Genomic DNA, 27,300 nt, shown 5'->3' with positions numbered 1-27,300 from the left:
TGATGCAAAGAACTGACTCATTGGAAAAGATCCTGATGCTGGGGAAGACTGAAGAAGAAGGAGGTGACAGAGGATGAGATTGCTGGATGGCATCACCAATTCAATGGACATGAGTTTGAGCAAACTCAGGGAGATAGTGAAGGACAGGGAAGTCTGGAGTGCTGCAGTCTTTGGGGTCACAAAGAGTCGGACACGACTTAGTGACTGAACAACAACATCATGGCTACCATCTAGTCATCATTAGTTAAATTCTTCCGGTTGGTGAGGGTCTCAGTATCTCTAAAACTTCTCACAGGATACGGCTCAGAATATTATCTATAGCCACTGAGGCGGAACTAAAGGTCCTTGAGTACACTGCTATTGTTTGGTCTCCTTCAACTGTTTTCCTTTGTTCCTTCAATTTCTCACTTCTCTGGTTAAGTATTCTTTGTCTAAAGTTTGCCACAGACAAAAGGCTGGCAGGGGACGTGGGGAGCATGGATTGTAGGATCCTGTTCTGTTTCGATCACAGTAATAAGAGGGAGCTTGCATTACTCACACTGTGCCGTGTGAGTGTGTGTCATCTTGGCCTCCTCAAAGTAAATTTTAAAAGACCACCCCCCGGTGGGCAAATGAATTACAAAAAGTACCTCCCACCCCACCCCTCAGGCAGACACAGGCCACAGGACTGACCACCCCCCACCCAGACGGCATCTTGCCACAAATCCCCGTGTGGGCACAGCCACTTCCCGGATGCAAGGTCCAGGGAGGCAGATCTGTGAGATCAATGTTTCATAATGTAAACCTACACCAGAGCACCCTGTTATTCCCTTGTAGCAATTACTGCCATAGTATATTTTATTCAAGGATGTTAGTAGACTTTCTGATGGTCAACAGCAGATAAAGAAGAGAGTAATGGGACAGAGCTGAAACAAGGAGAGGGGAGAGTAATGGGACAGAGCTGAAACAAGGAGAGGGGAGAGTAATGGGACAGAGCTGAAACAAGGAGAGGGGAGAGTAATGGGACAGAGCTGAAACAAGGAGAGGGGAGAGTAATGGGACAGAGCTGAAACAAGGAGAGGGACAAGGACAGGGAAAGGCATATAGCAACAGGAATGATCTCTTCACAGTTTAAATAGTTGAGTTTGTATTTAAGAAAATCTGTGCCCATTACTTTGCAAAGTAAATTAGATCTCAGCATCCAAGCCACATACAGTACTATAAACAACTGAAATATATTGAGTGTGTATGTGTGTGTGTGTGTGTGTGTGTGTGTGTGTGGTGATCAACTGGAGGAAGTGGGAGCCAGGAGAACCAGTTCATGAGAGCCAGTTATGCACATCTTTTTCCAACTCTATGTTCATTAACTTCATGTCACTAACTTGAAATAGACCATGATGAGAGAAAGAATATTACAGGGATGAATTTTTTCAGAAGGGCTGGGGAGAAGCTTGTTTACTAGCACACCACTCTGTGTGTGTGATCCATTTAATTATATTCAAGTACAAAGGTCTTTAGAAATTATGCAATACAAGGTTGTAAATAGAGACAACCTTGGGTGACAGGCAACTTCAACTTATCTTTAGTTAACCTTCCGTGTGGTGCATGTTGTATATTTGGGCCACCAGTGTAATTAGATTAAAAATTTTGGTACACATATTAATATCATCATCTAGGATATCATATTGCTTGCTTGATTATTTTATTAATTTAATCCATTGGCTATTCTATAGCCAAATCCAATACAAAGCATTTGCAGTTAGAACACATATTTCCAGGTTAACACAGAAACTTTTCTGATGCAATGCATTGAATGTAATAGGTTAATTAAATATTATAGCCTTCATAAGTTGCAGATAGTTAGAGATACCAAGTCCGGGTAAACATCTTTGTTTCTGCCCATATTTTAATGTTTAGAGTTTAGAAATCATGGTTAGGCCTCTTATTGCCTCCTGATCATTTATTTTTCTCTTCGTTTTCTGATCATTTCCTCTGTCTGGTTTTATAATAAAGCATCTCTCAAATTCAGTCTCTAGTTGGGACAATATTATTGTAGTATCTCCACACTGTTCCCTTTCAAGAGCATTCCTACATGAAAGAATTCTTTAATCTTTATTGCATCTCTGTTTAATCTTTCAGAGACACATTCAGGTAATTTAAATTGCAATGACTGTAAGATGAAAATATATACAAAGTTTTGAAGAATGGAAGCAATTAGTGAGGTTCACAGGGCTTGAATTCATGAAGAAGCCTTCGAAGAATGCAGTTCCCCTATTGATTTTACCTTACGGAACCATCCTTGGTTTTATTGTCTGTGAAGATCGTTCAAGTGGTCGAGTAGGCACACTTCTCTGGAGACACCAGCACGCTCTCCTTGACGAATCTTTTATAAATCCAGCACAGTTTACATCGCAGTAGATTCATGTTGAGTTATGAAGGCAAGAAAGTGTTCCATTCTGTCTGAAATAGATACAGAATATTTCAGAAAACAAGGCTCAAGAGGAAGTTTTTTAATACCTTAAGCATCCAACTTGCCTGCTCACTTTCACCATGAAAATAGAGAGGCATTCTAGCAGAACAATTTAGGTCTGTGTTTGTTAGTTGCTCAGTCATGTCCGACTCTTTGCACTCCTATGGACTGTACCTTGCCAGGCTCCTCTGTCCATGGGATTTCCCAGGCAAGAATACTAAAGTGGGTTGCCATTTCCTTTCCCCAAATTTAGGCCTAAATCATGCTAAAGCTCAATTTAAGATGAACTTCAATAATAGTATAACATTATTGTTATACTATATAACATTATTATTATACTATATTACAGTACTACTACTGCTACTACCACTATTACCAAAACAGGCAACCAAAACAGGTAACAGTAGTTTATGTTTGCCCAGTGATTCACATTTCACTGAGGCGTAGTTCAAACAATACATGGTAACAAAAGTAACAAAGATACTATAAGCTAAATAACATCTAGGTTTTATTAGATACTTTGGGAGACATGGACTGTGCTGCCAAAGCCACTCAGGATGACTGAAATGACTTGTTTATGAATCCATTCATTGAATATTGTAATGAAAGATATTTATCCTTTTCAGTTGCTGGACAATGTCAAGTTCTTGTTCCCTCAGAGTCTGAGGTTTTAATGACCAGGCCATGCAGAGCCGCCCAGTGGGGAGTTCCAAGCAGTGGTGTGTGTCGTTACGGAATCAGGGCACTCCGTGGTGAATCCGTGAACATTATGGTCCACCACCATCCATTGATCAAGAGCTGGTGATAGAAGTACCTGTCCTTAGTCAGTGACACGGCACATTGTGAAAGCAAGTTTTTACCAGATAATATAACCTTAGATTCTTCTGCCCACTTTCAGTCAAAACGCAAGATGTCAAAAATAATACTCGTATTACTTTTCTTTTTCTTCCTTTTTTTTTATTGAAGTATAGTTGATTTCCAATGTTGTGTTAGTTTCACATGAAAGTATTCAGTTTCAGCAAAATGATTCAGTTTTATAACTATATATATATATATATTCTTTTTCAGATTCTTTTCCACTGTAGGTTGTTACAAGATGTTGAATATCCCATGCTATATAGTAGGTCCCTGTTGATTATCTATTTTATATATATTGGTATGTATTTGTTAATCCCAAACTCTTTATAGTTTATTCCTCCCTCACCCTCTTCCCCCTTTGGTAACTATAAGTTTGTTTTCTGTGTCTGTGAGTCTATTTCTGTTTTGTAAATAAGTTCATTTGTATCATTTTGTTAGACTCCACATGTAAGTGATATCAAGTGATATTTCTCTTTCTCTGTCTGACTTACTTCAGACAGAGAAAGACCTAGATAATCTCTAGGTCCATCTATGTTGGGGCAAATGGCATTATTTCAATTTTTTAATGGCTGAGTAGTATTCCATTGTGTATATATAGACCATATCTTCTTTATCCATTCATCTGTTGATAGACATTTAGGTTGCCTTCGTATCTTGGCTATTGTAAATAATACTGCTATGAACACTAGGGTGTGTGTATCTTTTCAGATTAGTTTTCATTTTCTCTGGCTATCTGCCCAGGTTTTCTGGATCATATGGTAGCATGTGTTTTTAGCATAGAGGCTGCACTAATTTACTTTCCTACCAACAGTATAGGTTTTTCTCCACACCCTCTCCAGCATTTATTATTTATAGACTTTTTGATAATGGCCATTCTGACTGGTTTGTAGTAATACCTTATTGTGGTGTTGGTTTTAATTTCTCTAATAATTAGCAACATTGAGCATCTTTCCATGTGCCTGTTGGCCATCTCTATGTCTTTTGTTTTTGGAAAATTGTCAATTTAGGCCTTCTCCCCTTGTATTAGGGCTTCCCTGGTGGCTCAGACAGTAAAGTGCCTGCCTGCAATGTGGGAGACCTGGGTTCAACCCCTGGGTCGAGAAGATCCCCTGGAGAAGGAAATGGCAACCCACTCCAGTACTTTTGCCTGGAAAATCCCATGGATGGAGGAGCCTGGTGGGCTACAGCCTATGGGGTCACAAAGAGTAGGATACAACTAAGCAACTTCATTCTCCTTTCCCCTTGTGTTAGTTTTCTACTGCTGCTGTAACACAAATTATCACAAACTTGGTGCCTTGAAACAACATCAGCTCAGTTCATTTCAGTCGTTCAGTCGTGTCCTACTCTTTGTGACCCCATGGACCGCAGCACGCCAGGCCTTCCTGTCCATCACCAACTCCCAGAGTTTACCCAAACTCATGTCCACTGAGTCGGTGATGCCATCCAACCATCTCATCCTCTGTCATCCCCTTCTCCTCCATAGATTTATTATTTTATAGATCTAGAGGTCAGTAATCTGATGTCAGCATCAGGGGGCTGAAATCAAGGTATCGGCCAGCCTGTCGGCCTGTCTGGAGGGTGCAGGGAGACTCTAGTCCCTGCCTTTTCCAGCCTCTAGAGGCACTGTGTCCCCGAGCCCATGACCTTTCCTCCCTCTCCAAGTCAGCAGTGTTGTATCTCCCTGACCTTTCTTTCAAATCACATCTCCATCAAACTACAGGCAGGAAAGTTGTTCTGATTTGGAGGATTTGGGAATTACATAGATCCACCCAGGTAGTCAGGACAGTCTCCCCATCACAGGGTCCTTAACCCTAGTCACATGGTCCCATGCCACGTAAGGTTAGCATATTCTCAAAGTTCTGGGGATTGGGGCCACAGATAGCTTTTTGAGCAACCATTAGTCTGCCTCCCATAATACTTGTAAAGAATGATGTAAAGAATATACATCCCCGGAGGCAGTTTTATCATTTATCCTGAATCAAGCTCCCCAGACAAATTTAAGTGAAACTGGTGTCATACCCAAAATATTATACTGATTATCTATTGCCACAGAAATTCCGTGTAATATTCAGCTATAGCACTTCAGTGGCATGCAAAAATAAAAATATAATTTTAGCACTAAGTCTCTGGTTCAGCTGGGCAGTTCTGCTGACCTTGGCTGGGCTTGCTCAGTGCCCACAGTCAGTTGGCTGGTCTTGGAGGGGCCTGGCTGGTACAGCAGGTCTGGCTCCCAAACGCTCCATGCAGTCCCTCCTCCTCCAGCCAGCCTGGCTCTCAGGGTAGAGGCAGTAGTCTAAGGGCAAGAGCAGAAGTGGGCAAGGTCTCCAAGGCCTGGGCTCAGAAACACACAATGTAACTTTCACCCCATCCTATCGACCAAAACTAGTCACAAGGCCAGTCCAGCCTCAAGGAGTGAGGAAAGAGATGGGAACCCAGAGTTCGTAAGGATGCGGGTCTGTGGAAGTGGGGAGAATAGGATCGTTTTACAGCAACTCTGCCTCATAGGCACTTAGCAGCTTGGTATCAGTTTGGGTCCCTTTCTGAGACTCTGAGTAGAAAGTTATCTCAGCTCTTGATGCAAGGACAAACCCTGCTTCTGAGTCCCTGGCGTGGTTATGGACACACGATGGTTACACCTCATGACATATGACTGGAGAAGGATAGGCCAGCCTGGTCCTTGAAAGAGAGAGTCTCCGGTAACATTGATATATGGTGAACCCAGCATAGTGCCAGGCACCGAGGTATAATAAAAGATTACTTGACTGAATGGTTTTATCTGATGAATAATGCAAATATTACAATTCACTGCTTTGCTTTAGCAGCTGGGAGTCTCCGTAACAGGGCAGTATTTCTAGGTGCAGACTTTAAATATGGTTTCATTTGATTATTCTGATTGATTTTTCCATTAGCCTGATTTAATTTTCTGTTTACTGTTATAACTGTAGGTAATCTGGCCATCTCAAATCCTTCTTCGAGTGAGATAAGCTGAAAATAAAATTTCCAGCCCATAAAGCTGGTAAAGAATTAGCTCGTCATTGGTGAAGCCTTAAAGCAGTGGAGACTGAAATGGGGCCAGTTTCATTGATTTTCTCGGTTTGGTAGCATTGTGTGTGAGAAAAAAAAATGCACAAAATTAACAACTCAGCCATTTTCTATCTGTGTATACTTGGGCAAGTTACTTAGCTCATGTGAGCCCATTTGTAAAATAGCAAGAATAATAACAACAACAGCAACAACGGGCTTCCCTGGTAGCTCAGCAGGTAAAGAATCTGCCTGCTGATGCAAAAGACACAGGAGATGCGGGTTTGATCCCTGGGTTGGGCAGTTCCCCTGGAGAAAGGCATGGCAACCCACCCCAGTATTCTTGCCTGGAGAATTCCATGGGCAGAGGAGCCTGGCGGGATACTGTCCGTGGGTCTGCAAAAAAGTCAGACATGAAGCGACTGAGTACGCACGCACACACGCACGCAACAACAACAACAATAATAATTTTGGCAAAATTGGGTGAAGCCAAAGCATGAAGGATACAAAGGAATGAAAACCCTCTCAGCACAGTGCCTGGGACCTTAGTAAGCATTTGATCAGTAATCAGCTGGGGGATGGGAAGCCCTCAGATGCGGTTCCTTTCTTCCACCCATCCTGTTAACATGCATGTTTGTCTGTGTCTGGGGCGTGCGGAGGACAAACCCAGCTGCTGCGGACTCAAAGGCACCAAAGGTGGCAGGTTTCTACTCCTGCTGGGTGACAGTCATCTGTGATCAACGGTGTAGGTTCCCTTTCACTTTCCGTTTCTCATAGAAGAGAACATTTGCAAGTGATTCGATTTCCTAAACAGGAATTTGATGGAGGAAATAACTCATCAGCATGAGCTAAAAATGCCCACGTGCCTTGGGTTCCCAGTCAGAAGGCCATGGAATGGGGTATATCTCCTGCCGTATCTATAAACAAGGGTATCACAGTTGCCCACCATTTCAGTCCTCCAAATGTGAATTTCTGAGCCCAGAGGGCATCCAGAAGGAAGAACAGTGGCTTCGATCCAGCAGCTGTTGGCTTCCGTCTGGGGAAAAAACCAAGAAGCAGGGTGCTGGCCCTAGATAGCTGAGACGCGTATGAAAGGAATGACTTCAGCGAGCCCAGTTGCTTGCATCACAGAAGAACCCTAAATTCCTCAGTTTGAAATATCTGATTTTCCTTAACTGGCAATCATCTTTGATGTTCATACTATCCACCCCTTTTGTGGCAAACTTCTACATACCCTGACTCCCTCCCCTCCCTCCTCGGAGCAGTTTCTCAGGACTACCTGAGATGCTGCCTCCCTAGCTTGAAGTTCTAAAAGTTCCCACCGAACAAAACAGCTCTCAGCTTTCAGGTTGTGGCTAATGTTTTTTAAGCTGATAAGGCCAAGACAAGAGTCTTGCCTCATCTGCTTTCTGCCTTGTCTCATCAGCCTGCCCTGAGCGGGCCGGGACTCCCTTGACACCGATTATTTAACCTGATCTCCTTCTTGGAAAGGAATTGGAATCATGAGTTGAAGTTGGAATCAGGAAGAGAGGAATGGGATTCTGGGAATGACCGACCCTCCCAATGGGCCTGCCCTGGAAAGGCAGCTGCCTGCTGAGCCTTGCGTTTCTCTGTGTCTGTGCCAGGTTCTTTCTTCAGGGGATGGTCTTTTGCTGTGTCCTCCCGTCACCCCCGCCCCATCTCACACAAAACCCCACCCACAGGCACACAAGACTAGTAAACGGATGGTTATTATGAATCCGAAGTCTCATTTTCACATTCAGTGATTGAAATACCATTTGCTTGGGCAGAGTGGAGGTAGAAACAAGCTAAAACAAACATATTTGATGTTTTGAAATGTGTTAAAAAAAAAAAAAAAAGCCAGACGCCCAGGCTTCAGAATTTCCCATCAGCCTCCTGTGATCCCCCCATCAGAGAACTGTGGGTACCACAGCCAACTCCACGCTGACGGCCCTGTCCTTTCACACCTCCTTATCTGAGGGGAAAGTAGGTGAACGTCCCACAGGGAAACACTTCTCATGTTCTGCACTGATAATAAGCAAAGTGTTGTTCTTAAAAAATTTAGTCTTCAAAAAGTCCTCTGAAGTGGTATTTTTTCACCTCCTCAGAGTGGACCCTGCTTCACTGAGTATTTGATAAACACAGCATTCTGTGCAAACAGTTTGGTTCTGAAGGTCATAATCCTTGTGGAACTCAAAACCTTCCACTTAGCCTAATTTTGGTTCTAACCACTGTTGAGTCGAAGATAGTTTTGAAACATCTTCCTGTTGGTACACAAAACAGTTCTTTTTTTTTTTTTTCTTGTTGTTATTCAGTCACTCAGTCACGTCTGACTCTTTGCAAGCCCATGAACTACAGTGCACCAGGCTCCCCTGTCCTTCACCATCTCCCAGAGTTTGCTCAAAATGACTGTTGAGTCAGTGATGCTATCTAATCATCTCATCCTCTGTCGTCCCCTTCTCCTCCTGCCTCCAGTCTTTCCCAGCATCAGGCTCTTTTCTAATGAGTCAGTTCTTCTCATCAGGTGGCCAGAGTATTGGAGTTTCAGCTTCAGCATCAGTCCTTCCAATGAATATTCAGGGTTGATTTCCTTTAGGATTGAATAGTTTGATCTCCGTGCAGTCTTTTGGGGAACAATTAGGTTCTGATTACGTCTGACTGCAGTGAATGGAGCCTCAATTATGGGCTAGATGTTTTGGTAGGTGCTGGAAACACAGGACCGGACAACACCGCCTGCCCTCAGGGGGTCCACGATCTACCAGATAAGTCCACAGCAGACTTTTGCAAGTGCCGTGATTCAGCTCTGCCTAGAAAGCTGTATTATTATTGTTTTGCCTTTTCACTAAGATGGGCAATAAGAGGAGTAAGTAAAGAGTCATTTGCATTTAAGATATTTGATTTTAAAATAATGAAAACTTACACAACAGGTTTATTTCCCCAAAATTTCCAAAGTGATATTGGAAGTCTTCCTTCCTGATCTCAGTTTTCTATGAGGATCCGCTCTGTTCCCAGGCCCTATGCACATGGAGTGATTTTTCTCAGATGGTATTTTGGAGCAGACTGAGGTCTATCTATGTACCAAGGTCTGCAAAGAAGAGGAGGAGGAGGTGGAGGGGAGCAGCACCCTTTAAAATAAATATTTTAATCCTTATTAATTTTTGATACCCTGTTACCTTGATACCATGTTACCTTGTTGACACACAGAACTCAGAAAGGCCTTTTCCACTGAACAATAAATGTTAGCTGCAGGGACATTTATACCATAATGCTCATGACCTCATGACCTGTCGCACAGCTCATTCCATGGTGAAGCAGTCATGGTAATGAGCGATTGAGTTGTCACATGAGGTACTAATACAAAATGACACCGTGGAAAGCATTGCAAGGTATGTGACTCTCCATTCTCTGTGAATGAACTCAAGTTGAATCTACTGTGTCATTTTCTCTGTCTCTATTGAGATGTTTTGTCAAGGAGACGTATTTTTATTTTTGTTACATGTTCATATATTTTCTCAATTTATATATGAATCTAGCTCAATATCATTAGTAAAAAAAAAATGATACTGACCCACTATAAACTGGTGTATCAATCGGTTCAGTTCAGTTCAGTCGCTCAGTCATGTCCAACTCTTTGCGACCCCATGGACTGCAGCATGCCAGGCTTCCCTGTCCATCACCAACTCCCAGAGTTTGCTCAAACTCATGTCCATTGAGTAGTTGGTGATGGCTATCACTAAAAAAATTCATAAAAATCTTGTTATATCCAGATTTTGAAAATTGCACATGAAACTGGTTTATTATGCAAATTCTGTCAGAAATATAATCTTAGCATATTTATAGTGGAATTTAGCCATAGTTTCTTTATAGAGAAAATAGAAGCTATTATTAAAGCATGAACCTATACATAATGTGTTTAAAGTTAAAGGAAAAAGCAAAATTTTTTTTTCTTACATACAAATTTAAAGAACTTCCACTCGTGTTTGTCTTGCACAGGGCTGAGGTCAGCATGACCATTAGAAAATGAAGTGACTCTAGCTTCGAAATGTCCTTAGACCTGATTATACAACATCTGCCCTCTGGTGTCACCCACCCCTTTGCTTACTTGGGATCTCTGGGCTCTTTGTTCATGTACGTGTGGTGGGATTGGGGCAGAGAGGAGATCCTGCAAACTTGGCCTGGGTCTTCTGCAGAAGTGAAAGCCACAAGAATTGAAACTGATGTTCGGAGATAGTCCACTGCTGCTGTCATCTTTGCATTACATTTTCCATTATCCTTGCTCTGACTGTTTACTGGAAGTACCAGCTTTCTATAGCCTTAAGACAGTGAGACTATCTTCTGTCGTGTACTTCTAGAAGCTGTCGCAATGCCCTATAGGGCATCCTAGCTGTTGTCCTAAATTGAGATGACAGTGTTGCTCATATTAAATTGCCTTCTCGCTTGGCTGGGCATGCTGGGATCCATATCTATTAATGCAAGAGTGTCCAAATGTCCTGCCAGGAAAGCAATTTGTTCCTCAGTAGGGCGTCGGGGAAGCAGCTGGTCTAAGAAGCCATCAGAGGTGATGTTAGGGGCAAGTTGTGTTTTTCTTGATTTAATGGAAAATCTTACTGATCCATCGCCTCACTTGTCCTCACCACTTGCCAAACGAGGTCACACAAATCCATCTTCAGCCCTCTCCTCTCCCTCCCCACAGGCCTGGCATCACTCTCTCGTGGGGAGTCAGCCCTCCACACAGCCTGAGCTTCATAACAGACATTGTGACAACACCGAACACATTGTTCATGGATTTTTTTTAATGCCCTGGAGAGGCAGCGCAACTTGGAAACATTCCATTAAATGTCACACTTCAACCAGCTCAGTTTTTTTCACAAAGTCCTCTCCAAGGAGAACTCTGTACACACACCATATCAGTAGTTGCTTCCTGCAACTCTCCCCAGCCTCAGCTTTCTCTTGAACGCAGTTCACGGACTCCAAGTGGCCTGGCCTCCATAGCTATGCTGCTGGCGTGCATATTCAGTGACTGATGCTCAACCAGTCATTTGAGAGAGATGACTGGATACCAAGTTCATACTCAGGATGTGACATGGAAGCTTATCCTCAGGTGTCTAGTGGACAAGAAATGCTCACCTCAGCTCTGATAGGAAGGGTGTTTATGGCCCCAGTAATTGAACTGAGATGCCTAATTGTCCAAAGATGAAACAGGCCTCCAAAAGGGACCTTAGTTAGAAAGTCCCTGCCCTCAGAGTGTATGTGTTAGAAACATGTATAATAAAGTGTCTTATGCATGGAAAACTCCAGCATACTTTAAAATATGGCAGCGATGCTCATACCAAGTGCACAGCTAGAGGTAACGTCTCATTTCTCTGAGGGCAGAGTTTATGCAGGCTTTTGTTCAAATATAAAAACAGCATGTTTAATAATCAGGAAGAAAGAGGGCTTCCTTGGGACAACCACTGTGTCTTTAATGTGCACTTCTGTGCAGTTGAATTTCTTGGTGATTTTTATGGGGACTCTATTACAAAGAGGTTTCTGTCCCAGTTTCATCTTGGTTTTAATAATTTGTCAGACCTGTCAAGGTAGTTCAACAACAGATTATCTGAAATGAAAAGTATGTTTTTCCACGGTACAAAACAAAGATGTTTAGGCAAATGAATAGTATGAATAATAATTTAGGCAATTGCTCCCGTGCGGTCATAATTTCTCTCTCTTGTATTCATCATTTTGTCTGGAACCAGAGGCTTCCTGTTTCATCACCCTTCCCCTGAACTCACCCCCAGCTCCAACTCTGTCTAGTGAGTGTTGGTGCTGATAGCTGTCTTATTACTTTGAGATTCTGCAGAGGATCTAACTCTTGGTCCAGGGTTTAATAAATGATTGCACGTACAGGAAAAGATCAGTAAACGCTGCTTGATTAGTAATAATGCTCCATCACCTTCTTTGTATCTGACTATGGCTCATTGCTGATTTCAGCAAATATTTGTTTACTCTGTCAGATCAGGATGAAGACTAGGCTTCATGTCAGCAACACAGAGATGACTAGGAAGAGTTTATCTAGTCTTTAGGTAAAGTGTCTTCACTACCTTTTCATTTTGGAAGACCAGTTTTCTCATGTTTACAGTAAACATCGGATTCCTCTTTTGATGGTAGTCAAGATATTTTGCAGAGCCATCTGTAAATTCTTGAGCATACTTTACTATTTTCCAACTTCCCAGTTAAATGAGACCCAGAATTACAAACTTTAGGGCACCTTGGGCCGTAATCTTCTCTGTTGATCTTTAACTAATAACTGCTTACCTTTGGGTCTGGCCAGATTTTTTTTTTTTTCTCCAAGAATATGTTGGAATAAAGAAAGGATTCTTCTTTTAGATTTGAGCATATAGAAAAACCAAAAAGTGAATAAGCTCACGAGAGTCATTAAAAATATTAAAAAAAATAATAATTTTTGACATACATTTAGACTTTATTATAGTATGTATGGAAGAACCAAATTTCAGCATTCTTTATCCATATTTTCTAAAATATCTTACAAAGCCTTTACATAACTTTTATAACATTTAATTTCCCAAATTCTCTTTTATAACAAATGAGAATAATTAGCAAGTGTGATGATGCCATCATTAAAAATGTATCATCGGAGGCCCCTAAGTCTGGTCCATTATCCATGCACCTGCCAGTAGCAACAGCAAGCATCTCATGACCTGTCTTCCCAGGTGAGATTATAACTTGGCAAAGCTTGCACTCAAACTACTCCTCCTAGCCCCCAATTCCATCCTCTTCCACCTTTTTTATCTTGCCTGTCACTCCTCCTTAGAAAGAAATTAAATCAGCATACATGAACTTTCTCTTTACTAAATCCCCTCTAGTTGCTACCAAACTCTGCTCTCTTCAAGGTGATTTCACAGTGACTGACAGTATACTCTTATCTGAGCTTCTGGTGCTAGTGGTAAAGAACCCGCCTGCCACTGCAGGAGACTCGGGTTCAATCCCTGGGCTGGGAAGATCCCCTGGAGGAGGGCATGGCAACCTACTACAGTCTTCTTGCCTTGAGAATCCCATGGACAGAGGAGCCTGGCGGGCTACAGTCCACGAGATCGCGAAGAGTCAGACGCGACTGAAGTGACTTGGCAGCAACTGCATACACCTATCCTAGTCCTGGGTGTGGGCCACAGACTGAAGCCAAGAAACTCTCTGAAGGCCACCACTCATTCTGTCTGGATTCTCCGAGGTGCTGTAAGAATGAGATCAAGGATGAAAGCGAAAGCTACATTTAAAAATTCTTACCCTTCCATGAGTGGAATCTGAGTATACCATGAAGGCTCACTTCATGTAAAATTGCAAAGGAAAACATAAAACATAAGCACCCATCTTTTTTCATCTCTTTCCTCTAGCAGCCCCTCCTAAGTACCTCCTCACTCCTGACTGCTCCTGATCTACAGCCCTCAAGGGTCTCGCTGGGATCAGCCCACCTGGTCAACCCACCTCTGATCATACCGAGTCCACCCGGCATGTGATCGCATCCCTCCATTGTGTCCGTTCCACAGTTGCTAGGGAAATATGTGAATATTCTCATAATCCTTCGATCCTAGTAACCAGTATGAGAAGTCTGGAGGTAAACTTAGTGCCCTTCCTTCTGAAGAATACATCCCTGCATTTTCATGAAGACTCTTGTCTCTCATCCTTCCAAGAAACTGTAACAATATTCTCTTGTAGGTGAGAAAGGGAGACGCTCTGCCAGCAAGCTGGGGGGAGGTCGTTAAGGTGAACAGGGTTGGAGGGGCGCCTTGAACAGCAGCAGGGACTTCTCTGGCTGCTCTGCTGATCCGCAGGTTCAGCCCCATGTCCTGCACAGTGTCAGGACGGATGTGAACAGAAGGGGCAGGGAGGTGCAGCCATGAGCAGCTGGGCAGCCTCTTGTCCATCGAAGGCCAGGTGCCTCCACGTAGCATGTGTCCTGACTCCGAGGGCAAGGATGTGGTCCTTCCTGATAGAACACATCCTCATCTGAACTCGTGTTCTCCTCCCAGAGGCGGCCTCACTACCTGCATCCCTCCTCCTCCCTTCTTGCTGCCCTACTCCCTACCTCCCCCCACCCGCCACAACTTGGAGAGTAAACGTCCTCTCCACGGCAGTCAGGAGCCCACCTGCCAACACAGGAGATGCGGGAGACGTGGGTTCAATCCCTGCGTCAGGAAGATCCCCTGGAGGAGGAAATGGCAACCCACTCCAGTATCCTCACCTGGAGAATCCCATGGACAGAAGCCTGGCGGGCTACGGTCCATGGGGTCACAGAGTCAGACATGACTGAGCATGACATGTACATAATTGATGAACAACATTGTGTTAGCTTCAGGTGTACAGCAAAGTAATTCAGTTAGCCATACACATGCATCTATTCTTTTTTCAAATTATTTTCCCATTTGGGTTATTTCAGAGTCTTTTCGACGTTCCACTTTGCTCACTCACAGCGCCACTCCCTCAATTAGCTTACACTCTCAGAGCAAACGCTTGTCCTGGACTCCGCGAAGGGAGTCGGCGCGGTGTGCAGTCTGGAAAGGAGGAGGTTGGCACCCTGCCTGCGTCCGTTCCTCGGTGGACACGCTCGGGCTGTTTGTGAACATACACGTTCCCAGGCCGTGAGGGGCAAGGCTGCTCTGAGGACTGCCTTCCCTCCGACGCGGTCCCGTCCACGTTCCTGGGCGCCTGCCCCGTGCTGCCGGGGGCGCCAGGGCGGGTGGAGATCCTGGGAGGAGGAAGGGGTGGGGTGCCCGCAGGTGGGAGGCTGAGCCCCACGGGGCGGGAGGCCGCAGGGAACCTGGCCGTGGGCACCGGGGGGCCCTCCCTGGCACCTTGGGGAAGCTTGACTGGGCTGCCTCTGGGCTGGTGTCCTCGTGAGGCTGGGGTGCTGGCCGGGAACCAGCCAGAAGGTGGGGGGCCGGGCGGGAGCAGCTGAGAGTCTGGGTCTCTGAGGCTTGAGTCCACCTCTCCTCCAGACCCCCTACCGGCCCAAGCGCGGCCTCTCAGTCCAGCCTTTGTGGGGTGCACCGGGGAAATGCCAGCTGTTCCTGGGCCCTTGTCCTGCTCTCTCTGCAGAGGGCACTTCATTCCTTCAATACCTAGCTATGCTAGCTGGTTGTGCCTAAACAGTGGTGATTCCATTGGCCAAAACCCCACTTCAAGGTGAAAGTTAACCAATCAGTAAATAGATGCCATGAGTTTTATAAGCAGTTGATGAGCATGTAGAAATCTAGAAACTCAGAAAATCGCCATGTGATCTTTTAACTTCATCTTTACTTATTCAGTATTCAAATCAGTGCTAGAGAAAGCGTGCTTTCTTCATTATGGTAGAGAATGAAACATTGCTCCAAATGAAGCACAGATGAAATAATACAACTCACTCCTCATTTTAAATGATCCTCCTTTCAAGGTGGAAACCCTGATTCTCATGGCCCAGATGTCCCACAGCCGAATGCCTGAAAAATAAAAACCTAAAGGCAAGTAGCCATATAAGAAGCAGCCCCACAAAATTATTTTGACTGTGAATGGAACTGTATAAAACACGTGCATGTGGATAAAAACTCAGAGGACATCCATAATACAGGAAATTATGGGGTAAATGTGGTGATATTGTAACAGGAGGGAAAGGGGCGGAGCCCAACTTTTGAAAGAAAGACATAGCCCAAGGACACAACCTAAAACTGATTAGAATCAAATGGGACCGAGATGGCAGACAAGACTAGACCTTGATCCTCAATCAGCAAGTGAAATGACACACCCAGAGGTGCCATGACGTTTCCAAGGCTCTGTTAAAAGACCAAGGAGTGGGCGGTGGCCCGAATCCTGGAAATCTCACCCCTTTCCCAAAAATAGTTGGAATAATCCTCCCACTCATTAGCATACGAAATTACCCAGCTTATAAAAACTCAGTTCAGTTCAGTTCAGTTGCTCAGTCGTGTCCAACTCTTTGTGACCCCATGGACTGCAGCACACCAGGCCTTCCTGTCCATCACCGGCTCCCAGAGTTTACCCAAACTCATGTCCATCGAGTCAGTGAGGCCATCCGACTATCTCTTCCTCTGTTGTCCCCTACTCCTTCCGCCTTCAATCTTTCCCAGCCTCAGGGTCTTTTCAGATGAGTCAGTTCTTCGCATCAGGTGGCCAAAATATTAGAGTTTCTGCTTCAGCATCAGTCCTTCCAATGAATATTCAGGACTGATCTCCTTTAGGATGGACTGGTTGGATCTCCTTGCAGTCCAAGGCACTCTCAAGAGTCTTCTCCAACACCACAGTTCAAAACCATCAATTCTTCAGCACTCAGCCTTCTTTATGGTCCAACTCTCACATCCATACATGACTACTGGAAAAACCATAGCTTTGACTAGACAGACCTTTGTTGGCAAAGCAATGTCTCTGCTTTTTAACATGCCGTCTAGGTTGGTCATAACGTTTCTTCCAAGGACTGCCAAATTTCAGGGCGCCCTCTGCAATGGCCCACACTCTGTCTGTGGAGTGTGCTTCTTTCCGTATCTGAATAAATCCACTTCTTACCTGTCACTCTGTCTCTCGCTGAATTGCTTCTGCGATGAGACATCAAGAACCTGAGCTTCATTAGGTCCTGAAACCAAGATACCATGGGTTTTGGCTGGGTTTGAGTCCCAGTCACGTGGGTTCGTGTCCCAGCATGTGGTTCGAGTCCCAGTCTGTGGTAAACGGTTTCAGTATCACAGGCATTTCTGCTCCTCTGGTGTTTAACAGTCTGCAGTGCTGTTCGGTGTTTCTTTACAACGCCGAGGAGGGAGTCAGAGGTGTGTGTTGATTTCTCTCCTCAGTACCGTGTATACAATAGATGTTCAGTAAATGAAGTTGGATGACAATAAAAGTTATCCAATAAAAAGTTAACAATAAAAGTATAACAATAAAATGAGACTTATGAGGATAGTCAATTTGCACGTTAATAGCACAATTTAGAGAATAGCCTGGAGACAGTGCACATTTGCCTAATACTTTTTTAAGGAAGTAAGACACAGATGGAATTGCTTCCATGCATCTTGAGATAGGGATATTTTCCCTGGTCCATCTTTAACTGGTGGTTGGGGCTCTTCACTCTGACCTCAGAGCTGAGCCCTACCCGAGACCATGGGACTCCCTTGGCCTCAGATGCAAGGAAGCCTAAAGTAGCCACGTGACCGCCCCAGGGCAGCAGCGCTTTCCGCCTGGGCACTTGGAGCTTCAAGCATGTATGCCAAGGGGTGTATTCCAGCCCATCCTTGTTCTCCCAGTGACAGAGGTTTCTTCTAGTCTCCAGTAGCTGAGTCTTCTTCCCCTGGACCCAGTCTCGTCAAAACAGGGCTGCCAGACCTGCTCTGAGCATCACAGAGACCATCACCCACCAGCTCTGACTTCCTTCTCTCCCATCTCCCCTCCTCCCAGCTTGAGTCAAAGCCACCGATGCCAACAACCTAGGTTCTCTCTGCTCCTCTCGGTCCCTTACGTTCAGATCTGCTCAAGTCTGTCCCCCAGGTAACCTCCCCTGGTACTATTCTGCCTCAGTGACAGTAAAAGTTGCTCAGTTGTGTCCGACTGTCTGCGACCCCATGGACTATACAGTCCATGGAATTCTCTAGGCCAGAATACTGCAGTGGGTAGCCTTTCCTTTCTCCAGGGTATTTTTCCAACCCAGGAATCGAACCCAGGTCTCCTGCATTGCAGGCGGATTCTTTACTAGCTGAGCCACCAGGGAAGCCCAAGAATATTGGAGTGGATAGCCTATCCCTTCTCCAGGGGATCTTCCCGACCCAGGAATCGAACCAGGGTCTCCTGCATTGCAGGCGGATTCTTTACCAACTGAGCTACCAGGGAAGCCCCTGAGTAAGGCAAGTACACTTGTTATCTTATTCCCATCAAACTCGACCTGATGTTGGCATGCTGGCCTTGACAGGAGAGCTTGTGTGCAGCGACCATGATGTAGACTTGTGTGCAGTGACCACGATGCAGGCGTGTGTGTGCACATGTGCACAAGTCGGGGAAATGGAGCCACGAGTTTCAGCTGAGTCCTCACAGCCAGGCCCAGCGTTTCTAGGGACGTAATGAGTGGCACCGTGGGAGCCGTCCTCACTAAAGTGAGACATTCTTCTCCTAGACTAATGTTTTCCATGCCAGTTGGCAGCTTTTCTAAGATCAAACCCATCTGCCGCTTGCATCCCACAGATACAATTTAGTGATACTCCTTTAAAGAATTGTCTGGTCACTTGGGCAAGTGTGTACTGTTATTTGTTCACATCATGAGGGTTTGGTGTCCCTGAATAGATGGATGGCAGTACAATCATGATTCCTTACGTGTCCGGTCAGCTGTCAGGGACCAAAACCCTTCGCAGGGACAGCAGGCATGTGAGAGATGACTACCAAGTCCATGAAAGGTGCATTATTTTTCTATTCATCCTTCAAAAGCTTTACTTTCCTTGGCCTCACTGCCAGTTACCCAGATCTCTAAAAATAAACCCTGGACTAGGAAATGTCAACCTACTCCATTATTATTGCCTGGAAAATCCCATGGACAGAGGAGCCTGGTGGGCTATAGCCCATGGGGTTGCAGAGGTTTGGACACAACTGAGCAACTGAGCACTAGAGATGAAGGGACCCATCTCTAGTTTCCATCCACAATCCTAAACCTCATGGAGCTTCTAGTCCATTGGAAGGGCAAGTTGATCAGTAGCAAGTGTCATCTTGTGGCTAATGTTTAAATCATTTGAACTATACATATGCAAACCCATGTTCGATCCCTGGGTTGGGAAGATCCCCTGGAGAAAGGAATGGCAATCCACTCCAGTATTCTTGCCTGGAAAATTTCATGGACAGAAGAGCCTGGCAGACTACAGCCCATGGGGTCACAAAGAGTCAGACACGACTGAGCGACTAACACACACCTGCTGCTGCTGCTGCTAAGTCGCTTCAGTCGTGTCCGACTCTGTGCGACCCCAGAGACGGCAGCCCACCAGGCTCCGCCGTCCTCAGGATTCTCCAGGCAAGAACACTGCAGTGGGTTGCCATTTCCCTCTCCAGTGCATGAAAGGGAAAAGCGAAAGTGAAATCACTCAGTCGTGTCTGACTCTTAGCGACCCCATGGACTGTAGCCCACCAGGCTCCTCCGTCCATGGGATTTTCCAGGCAAGAGTACTGGAGCGGGGTGCCATTGCCTTCTCCAAACACATACATATACAGAAAAAACGGAATCTAGTTTGTATTCTCTTCCTTTATTTTTTAAACTTCCAGCATACTTTTTATCTGGCAAATTGAACTACTCTTGCCCTGTAAAATGATTCAAACTTCATTGGCCAGTCTCTTAAGGGGTTGTCTCATCTCGTTTTAAAAAGCTCTACAAAGAACATTTGTTTTCCTTTCTGGTAAACAGTGTCACAGTTTATCACTATGTGAGAAATGTCTTATCAAATCTTAAGATCAACTGTCCTTTGATATAGTTGGAATCCATTATCCTGAGAGAGAACTTCATTTTCTATAGCAAACAAAAGATCAGTGCCCTCTTTAGAAATAGCATTTTCCATATTGACAGAGGAAAATTACATCTGGACCGGCTTCTCTGATGTAACAACAGCCCTTTTCCAAACCTGACACTCTCAACACCCTCTCCTGCAACCATGGCCACAAACAGAAGGGGCCCCGTTTCCACTGACTTCCCGTGGAGAGGAATCTCTCTCCGAGACATTCAACCCAAATGACACAGGATTATACCTTCTGTCATTTCCTTTTAGAGAGCGAAAAAAAGAAAATTCAAAGTCTTGACTTGCTATTATTTTCTTAAAAGTTTTCCAAAACATAACTTGTGCTTTAATAGTATTGACTCTCTTGGGTCCTTGAGTACCCAGGCTGGTTACTTATGCAAATTGCTGTGCTTTGTAATTAGGGTAAAGCGTTTTGGTTAAATTGCCTTTCTACACAGACATCTCCGTCTTAGACCAACCTTGGTAAATAAATTGAACCTGCTGGGTTTGCAAATTAGAAAACCAAGCACAAATGGGAAATGGGTACCTTTCTTCCCCCGGCTTTGCCTTGGTTTCACTGGTCTCAGATTCGGCCAACTCGGAACGACATCAGGGCCAGCACTCGGCCCTGCGCTGTCTTGACGTGCGTGATGGCTGCCTTATCACAAAGCATAGCGAGTCTCCTTCTCCACAGATTCTTGTCATCTTTAGCTGCCCCTCCTCCCCCCCATCTGGAATTTCATCACTCGAGAGGGGAGAGTTTTAAGTTCCTTTTCTTTAAAATCGCCTTTTAAAACACAGTTTTAGGAAAGTATTTATGTAGGATGAAGGTGTCTTTTGGTGATGCAGATGTCTTCAGAAACGTATTACAGAAATAATGAGGATGGCAAAGGATCGTTCCCCTGAAAAGAGAACGAATACAAGAGCCCACGGCAAGAGTAGCCTGCAGATGCAGGTCTTAGGGCCCGCCCAGGGCCGAGCTGTGCAGTGGCTTAAATTTTCTAATTAACTGCCATGTTTAATTGGAATATTTAGCTTGAAAATAGAGATTTATAGCTTCTCTGTAAAAACAAAGCGAAAAACAGAGGGGCTCTTGTTAGACAGAATGGACATCCTCAAGTGTGAAAGAAGAGCAGCAAAAGGTGACACGCACCGCCCCCGCCCCGACCTTAAACACAGTTTGCCACCACTCCCTGCTGCCCCCCCCCAGCTCCCTACCAGGCGCCAGACCCCAACTCGGTGTCCTCTCTTCTTGAGCCTCTCCCATTCTTTTCTGGTCTCCTAGCAGATCACTTTCTTTCCAAACAGACAAGTAAACAGCTCATGTTAAGACAGAACACTCCTTCTCGAGCACTGCTGAGAAGGATCCAGAATGCAGCGTTGCCAAGGAACGGCTGCTGAGCCAGCGCTCTCACCAAAAAAGAATAAGCCCCCGAGTCTCTGTGATGTCCCAGAGTTATTCATACAACAGCCAAGAGCCGGGAAATCGCTCTCCCCCCAATTCCGAGCTCTACTCACTCCCTCCCGCCTCACCCTGGTGTTTAATTGGGGGCAAAAATGTTTAAGTGGGATGTAGATTCATTGGAAAGAATTCAATGGAGAGTGACAAACCTGATTAAAATGAGTACGGGATTGCAAAAATCGATCTGTGAGGAGAGGCTTGAGGAATTGGGCTTATTAAGTCTGAGGGAAAGAGAGCCCAGGGTAGATGTCCTCAGTGTATTAAAGGACATGGCATGGTGATGCTGACCGGCCTTCTCTTGCTCTGCTGAGGACGGAGCAAATGGAAACCGTCTTCCGAGACAGGAGAGAATTTTTAATAGTGTATAATGGAGAATGACGGGACCATGAGGGCTGTCCCTTAGGAGAAGCATTACTGAGGTTGAAAGAGCACTCCCATCCATTCTCCTTGAGACAGGTTTTGTAAGGGTAGAGAGTTGACAAGTCAGTTTATATCCTGTTCTGCCTGGAGGCAGGAGTTTGTGTAAGATGACCTTTGGGGGCATCATCTATTCCTTTGAGTCTGCAGAATTATGAAAGGTCTTGAATCTGATTCGAGCGTGTTCGAAAACAAGTACCCATCAGCTCCTGGCCATCACAAGCTGGATGACAAGAACACACACTTTTTGCTATTGAATTAACACCTGGGATCTCAGCTATTCAAGCAACCATTTCTTTTGTAGTCCGTGATTGCAAACTAACAGTCATTAGTCTGCTGTGACACATAAAAACAGCACTGCTTTTATGCCTCACATATGGACCGCTTCTCTTAGTGAAATGTTTCCATGGATACGTTACATCAGAAAAGTCACCACCAAACATAAGAATCTAACAAGCCATTCTCATGTGTCAGAAAAGGCAGTTCACTCATTTTGTCTACTATTATGCATTGAGCACCTATTTACCTGCCCGGATCAGTGTTTTGTGCAGAGAACATGAAGCTGAAAAGCGAGTCAGACTCGCATTCCCCAGGGCAGTTGGCAAGGGCGGGGAGTGATTCCAGCCCAAGGTGAAAATCTCTTATTAGAATACAGGTCACTGAGTGGTATAAGGAGGCTGCCATGAATACTCAATGGATGTATGAAAAGATGAAATCCCACCTGAAGTGGGATGAAATGGTCAGAAAGCATCAACTGTGCATCATGCCAGTAGGAGTAGGAAAAAAGAGGAAAGATGAAGAGCAGGCAGAGAGAAGAGGGCATGGTGGGAGAAAGGAGTTTGAAAGAAGAAAGATTCTCTTCCTGGCAGCTGTGTGCAGGCTGGGAGGGTTTTGGGTCCCAGCAGAAGCTGGGCTACACCCAGCAGCTCCCTGGAACTTGCCCTTGTGGCCCAACCAGTGGGATGCTAGCTTACAGGAGAGATCAGTTCAGTTCAGTTCAGTCGCTCAGTCGTCTCACTTTGCGACCCCATGGACTGCAGCAGGCCAGACTTCCCTGTCCATCACCAACTCCCAGCGCCTACTTATACTCATGTCCATTGAGTCAGTGATGCCATCCAACCATCTCATCCTCTGCTGTCCCCTTCTCCTCCTGCCTTCAGTCCTTCCCAGCATTAGGGTCTTTTCCAGTGAGTCAACTCTTCACATGAGGTGGCCAAAGTATTGGAGTTTCAGCTTCAACATCAGTCCTTCCAATGAACACCCAGGACTGATGTCCTTTAGGATGGACTGGTTGGATCTCCTTGCAGTCCAAGGGACTCTCAGGAGTCTTCTCCAACACCACAGTTCAAAAACATCAATTCTTTGGCTCTCAGCTTTCTTTATAATCCAACTCTCACATCCATACATGACTACTGAATAAACCATAGCTTTGACTAGACGGACCTTTGTTGGCAAAGTCATGTCTCTGCTTTTTAATATACTGTCTAGGTTGGTCATAACTTTTCTTCCAAGGAGCAGGCATCTTTTAATTTCATGGCTGCAGTCACCATATGCAGTGATTTTGGAGTCCAAGAAAATAAAAGTCTCTCACTGTTTCCATTATTTCCCCATCTATTTGCCATGAAGTGATTGGGCCAGATGCCATGATCTTAGTTTTCTGAATGTTGTTTTAAGTCAACTTTTTCACTCTCCTCTTTCACTTTCATCAAGAGATTCTTTATTTCCTCTTCACTTTGAGCCATAAGGGTGGTGTCATCAGCATAACTGAGGTTATTGATATTTCTCCCGGCAATCTTGATTCCAGCTTGTGCTTCATCCAGTCCAGCATTTCTCATGATGTAAAAGGAGTATTATTTTTTTTACAAGTTCTGCCTTACAACTTACCAATATTCACCTCCCTGAAGCTTCCACTCGTCTGCCCAAGATCCACTCCTTGGAGCTTCCCAAGGTGGCTGAGCCGCCCGGGCTCTGAAGTCCTTCTCCCAGGTGCTTCGCCCTGCGGGCTCTGCTTCTGCCCTGCCCTCAGCACCCTGTGCCCCTGCTCCTGGCTCCTTCTGGCCATCCTGCCTGAGTGGGTTATCCTTTGTTATCGTGTTCCCACGCTGACCTTGCTCTGCGCTCCACACCATCGGCACAACCTACCACTCAGTTGCAGGAGGACAAGAGGGCCACAGAGGATGAGATGGTTGGAGGGCATCACTGACTCCATGAACATGAGTTTGAGCAAGCTCCCGGAGTTGGTGATGGACAAGGAAGCCTGGAAGGCTGCAGTCCATGGGGTCACAAACAGTCGAACACGACCAAGCAACTGAACAACAACCACTCAGCCTTTTTGTCAGTCTCATCACACCTATCTAAAAAGATTTAGATGTAGAAGAGTTCACGTTGCACATACCCAGTCTTCTTCAGCACCAGTGGTGCCAGATGTCACCCAGCAAGACTGGGTGGGCACCTCACCCCCATGCTTCCTGGGCTCCAGCTCCTCAGCGTGGGCACCCATGCCCTTGACTGTCCCACCTACCACTCCATCAGATTCATTGATTCCTGCACAGTGGCCGTCACAGAGCAACTGTTTGATAGGGCTTTCTTGATGAATCCATTAACTGGGCAGCTAACTTTTAGCTTTTAGGGCATGTTCAGTTGATGGAAATAGAAATCCTTGACATTCGTCCTTTGTCCTGTCCACTCCTTCATCAACTCCTGATTTATGATAACAATTCAGTCAGTGTGTGCAGAATGAATGGAGGGTCCTCTCAGTTCAGTTCAGTTCAGTCGCTCAGTCATATCCGACTCTTTGTGACCCCACGGGCCACAGCATGCCAGGCCTCCCTGTCCATCGCCAACTCCTGGAGTTTATTCAAACTCATGTCCATTGAGTCGGTGATGCCATCCAACCATCTCATCCTCTGTCGTCCCCTTCTCTTCCCGCCTTCAATCTTTCCCAGCATCAGAGTCCTTTCAAATGAGTCAGTTCTTCGCATCAGGTGGCCAAAGTATTGGAGTTTCAGCTTCAGTATCAGTCCTTCTAATGAATACTTAGGACTGATTTCCTTTAGGATGGTCTGGTTTGATCTCCTTGCAGTCCAAGGGACTCTCAAGAGTCTTCTCCAACACCACAGTTCAAAAGCATCAATTCTTTGGTGCTCATTGGTCCTCTAGCCTTTATCTTATCCTGGACCCCTGAGGCCTGTGACCCACTCCTCCCTGACTCTCCACTCATTCTAGTGATGCTCAGGGTTGGGAGAAAGTTATGCCAGACAGGGGCTGTCCTGTGGGCAAAGCCCTGACGGGTCTCATAGCCCTTCTGCTCTGTCCCCACCCCCTGGACTCTGCCTCGAGAGTCAGACTTGCCACAGCTCTGACTGCAGATAACTTGGTGTTCATGGTTTTAAATCATGCTTGTTTAATTTATATATTAATAGTTAGTTTTGGCCCATTCTTCCAGGCTTTTGAGACCTCTTGGATCTTTCTTCAAATATCTTAATTTATTGACCATCTTGAGCTTTTTGACATCTTAAAAGATTAAAAAGATCACATCTTCTTTGTCTACATCCATGTCACTGATGCGGCCTTAAGGCATATTAGTATCTTTTCTCATGCTGCAGGAATAAATGTAATAAAATAATGATACAGCATAAGTCAAGATTGAAAATCCAAATTATGGATCAAGCAAAACTTATGCCTACCACAAAGTCTGCCTCCCCACTACCCCGCCTTGATGCTGTAGCTAAGCCTAGGGCATCTTGATAATTAAGGCAGAAGGGAGGCATGGTCAGTGTCTTAATTACCATTATCAGATGAGAAGCATATCAGCACCTTAGGGGAAGCAAGCTTTTCCTAGCAGTGGATTCTTAAAGACTCCCACATCTGGTTTTATATTATGGCTACCATTTAGCAGCAGCAGCAGCAGTGCCGTGAATAATATTTACAATCTTTCTTTAAAAAATAGCAACTGCAGTACTTGGTCCCGTCAGGCTGGACTGCTTCGGATGTGACCTTCAGTAGAAGCTCAGGGCCCAGGAGGCAGAGCGCTGCCTTGGAAGCCAGCTCAACCACGAGGTAGCTCCCAACACTGGCCCATGAGCTCACTGCCATAAACATCCCTTAAATGGAGGTCACTGCACCCATTGAATGAGTTAAGACCCTTAAAAAGCTTAGTTCAGTGATGGCAAAGTTTATTTGGGGTAAGAATGGTACTTACCCCATGTGTCCTGAGAATGAAGTTCATAAAGTAAAGAACACAGTGTCCTGCAAAGATGAAATTTCACAAGTCTCTATGAGAGACTTTCTAATAACATGTTCCAAAATGATAAAAAAAAAATCTCCACTCTTTCTCCAACCCCTTTCCTTCCTCTAGCATGCGTGTTAAGTCATTTCAGTTGTGTCCAACTCTGTGCAACCCCATGGACTATAGCCTGCCAGGTTCTTCTGTCCATGGAATTCTTCAGGCAAGAATACTGCAGTGGGTTGCCATTTCGTGCTCCAGAAGGTCTTCCTGACCAAGGGATCAAACCTGCGTCTCTTATGTCTCCTGCATTGGCAGGCAGGTTCTTTACCACTAGCGCCTCCTGGAAAGCCCTCCTTTCTCTAGAAGGGAGATCAATTGACGAGTTACAATACATAACCAGTGTTTACCCCAATCAGGAAGACACGCTCTGGAAGTCACCGGAATAGTTTCTACAGCATCCAAAAAATAATTGAATTCTCCATGGATTGAGAAGTTTGATACCTATTACTTCATTTAATCTCACCACAAACTTGTGAAGGAACAAGTACTGTTCTTCTCCTAAATAAAAATGAAGAAAATGTGGCTTAAAGCAATGGAGTGGCGACCACAGTGTCACATTGCAAGTAAGCAGTGGAGTCAGGTTTTAAACCAGCATCCATCTGCTCCAAAGAAACTGCCCGTAAGCCTTACACACCACCCTCCTGCCACACAGTACACGTGGACGGGGCCCGCCTAAGCCCCTTACCAACACTTTTCCATCTTTGTTACTGGTGGTCAGCACGTGCTATGTTGTAACTATTCCTTTCTGTAAATGCACAATTACCTTTGGGGCAGTACTCCCAACCCCCCCCCCCCATTCTCTCCTCCCAGTTTATTGCTGGCCTCTTCTGTAACGGTATTCTTACCACTCCCATCCCCACCAGTCAATGCAGGTAAGTACAGGTCACATTATCCATGTTTTTAAATGTCAGAAAAGATTCTAGAGCTGAGGAATGCTGTTTTGTTGTTGTTGTTTTGTTGTTTTTAGTTTTCTTTTTTTTTTTTTAATAAATTTATTTATTTTAGTTGGGGGCCAACTACTTTACAGTGTTGTAGTGGCTTCTGCCACACACCAACACGAATCAGCCATGGGTCCACACGTGCTCCCCATCCCGAACCCCCACCCCACCCCACCCCCCATCCCATCCCTCTGGGCCATCCCACCACCCCAGCCCTGAGCATTTGCCTCATGCCTCAAACCCGGAACGGTGCTCTGCTCCACATATGACAATATACATGTTTCAGTGCTATTCTCTCAGAACGTCCCACCCTCACCTTCTCCCTCAGAGTCCATAAGGCTGTTCTATGCATCTGTGTCTCTTATTCTGTCTCA

The 27,300-nt window shown here is 45.1% G+C and overlaps 1 protein-coding gene and 1 long non-coding RNA gene across 5 annotated transcripts in view; one reads left to right on the top strand and one right to left on the bottom strand.

The window, feature by feature from the left end:
• PRKN (parkin RBR E3 ubiquitin protein ligase) overlaps window positions 1–27,300 on the top strand; it is a 1,216,903-nt gene that overhangs the window by 1,038,378 nt on the left and 151,225 nt on the right. The window lies entirely within an intron of this gene.
• On the bottom strand, window positions 14,745–16,871 carry LOC145519753 (uncharacterized). Its single transcript, XR_014063868.1, has 2 exons — window positions 15,175–16,871; window positions 14,745–15,028 (listed from the first exon to the last, which is right to left on the bottom strand). It is a non-coding gene; the product is annotated as an uncharacterized LOC145519753 (long non-coding RNA).

The sequence above is a fragment of the Giraffa tippelskirchi genome, chromosome 9 (assembly GCF_054371585.1).
Source record: "Giraffa tippelskirchi isolate mGirTip1 chromosome 9, T2T-mGirTip1v1.2.pri, whole genome shotgun sequence".
Classification (NCBI taxonomy): Eukaryota; Metazoa; Chordata; class Mammalia; order Artiodactyla; family Giraffidae; genus Giraffa; species Giraffa tippelskirchi.
Note: the sequence above shows the minus strand (reverse complement) of the source record. Positions and strands in the feature narration are given on the sequence as shown.